This window comes from Miscanthus floridulus, chromosome 11 (genome assembly GCF_019320115.1).
Source record: "Miscanthus floridulus cultivar M001 chromosome 11, ASM1932011v1, whole genome shotgun sequence".
In the NCBI taxonomy this organism is placed as follows: Eukaryota; Viridiplantae; Streptophyta; class Magnoliopsida; order Poales; family Poaceae; genus Miscanthus; species Miscanthus floridulus.
In genome coordinates, this window is record NC_089590.1 from 41659547 (window position 1) to 41662048 (window position 2502).

A 2502-nucleotide genomic window follows, 5' to 3' on the forward strand; every position below is an offset into this window, starting at 1 on the left:
CGATACATACAATAAAGCAAGGATAATAACTACGCTATTAAGCAACTCGCTCTACGGCTACCAATTTTACAGCAAGTATATAAAGGCCTAAGGAACCTACTGTAAATTTTCTAAAGCTAAAACTATTACCGATTTGCCACAAGAATTCCTGCAATTATTGATCGATATCATGCTAAGCTTTCTACTTAAATCTTATGAGCCTAGCATCCTAACAGCTAATGGTGAACTAACTATACTAACAGGTAGATGACATTTTTGCGAACCTAACAAACTTAGTTTCACTATTTTTGGACAACCATGCAATTTACTATGATTTATCGAAGTTGGATTCATAACAGAAAATAAATAAATATTTCTAATCTCAGGAAAATAAGAAAACCGAATCCTCTTACGTCAGCCCACAACACGCAGCTCGGCCCAGCGCACCATCCCACCCGCGCGTGAAAGCAGGCCACCGCGCGGCCCATGCGGAGGCGCGGCCTAGACGGCCAACGGCCCACGACGGGGGAAGGCCTGCGCGCATCGGCAAAAATGCACGGGCACCCCTGAAGTCCTAGATAATCTCCGCGAGCACCAGAGCACTATTTCCTCAGTCTACCGTTTTACAGCTGCACCCTCCCATTTCTATTTCTTCACCGCGACTAAGTCCCTGGCCCCCAGGGCGCGCACCGGCGCGACGGCGCGGGCACTGAGCGGCCACGCCGACCTCACCTGAACCTCTACTGCCTACCTAAGGGGTCGATAGGTACCTTGACGATAAGTAGAAGCTACTAGAGGCGACACGGCAAGCAGAGGCGCAGTCACAAACTCCCTCCCCGGCGGTGGCCCTTGACCTGCAAAGGCGGGCGAGTTCCCATAAGCAACAATGAAGGCAAAGCCAGCACATGAGCCAGCGAGCACCAGGGAGTGCTCACGGATACCTTCGCGTTGACAGTGCAGTCGGAGGTGGTCTGAGCAGAGTTGGCCACGTGCGCGCGCGACGGTACGGCGGTGCCCGACAGTGGCACGACTATGCTAGAGACTGCTACACGGTGGTAGGGCTTAAACTAAGGTGAGCATGGTGACACCCGACTGGAGGAGAGGCTAGAAGCATGAGGGATTGGACTGAGATGCTTTGGTGGTGGTGGTAGCCGACGACGCTGGCGCTCCTGGTCTTAAGGAGCCGAGGTCGTGGCTTTTTCAAAATTTGGGCCTATGGCGGAGCTACAGTCGGCGATGTGGGGTCGGTAGGGCAGCAGGCTATCTGGCGGAGTTGATCATGTGGTCAATTTGATTATGGTACTATGGTTGCAGCGAATTGGGGGAAATCATCATGCCGGGCATGGGACAGCGGAGGTAGGGGAGGTCATGGCGCGGCTTGGCTCGGACCTGCGGTGGTTGTCAATGCAATTACTGGCATGCACAACCATGGGGGAGCAGCAGGGCATGGCTCCAGGCGCTAGTCAGCATGGCGTGGTAGCAAGCCGACGAGGCAACGGCACGGCGACGCAGCGAGTAGCGTCCGACAAGGGACACAGCACGATTGTGACGCCGAGGTGACGGCGGGCAGGCTGTTGTCCAACGCACGAGCAGCCAAAGCGATGTCAACGGGCGCAGAACCGGCGTGGCGATGGTCGGCGTGTAGCGTGGGCCCAGCGTGCTCCCGACCAAGGCAGCGTAGAGCAGGACGTGCGCGTCGCGTCCCGGTGGCAAGGAGATGTGGCCTGCGCCTCGGCGCATAGGACGAGCCAGCCGTGGCGGCAGGCGAGCAGCAGCGAGGGCAGACGGCCAGGACGCGTAGGCCATGCACGTGCACGGCGCAGTGGGGCGCAGCCGAGCGCGGCAGTGGGTGCTGGCAAGCCAGCAGCGGGTGGTGACCGCGCCTAGGGCTAAGCTAGGTGTCGTGCACGCTTTTTAAAGCAGTGAGAAACCTTGTACGCAATGTTCCAATCGCTAAACTAATTGCTCGATGCGCAAGAAGGTTCATTAAGCTATCTAGCGGTGCCAAGATATCGTCCTACTGCTTAAGCCGATCGTTCCACAGAGCTTGCCAAAAGTGGCATCGTCGTCCAATTCCGAAACTTACGCGAACGACGTTGAACGAACGATTCCGCGTCGGAATCCAAACCCAGCCTACTCGTGGTACTAACTAGCTATCTTTGTCCGACCACACCTATTTTATCGCCGTTAGCCAAACATTCTTTAGCCCTTTTAGTTTCCAAAACAATGCGATTACACAATATTATATGAAACGTAACCACTAACTCATATGTCGCATGAATGTTTCAAGTGCCGAACATTGAGTTATACCTTATGTCATACACAAATGCACATAATTTAGATGCTTACGAAATGTTTAAGCAAAACATTATAATGTAACACCGGGGTGTTACAAATCTACCCTCCTAAAACAAAATCTCGACCCGAGATTTCATGTGCCTAGTGTGAGAAAGAGGTAGGGAGTACATTTGGCACAATAACTAACTATCCGACCCAAAGAGGAGATGGGGGTAATTCTTTAAT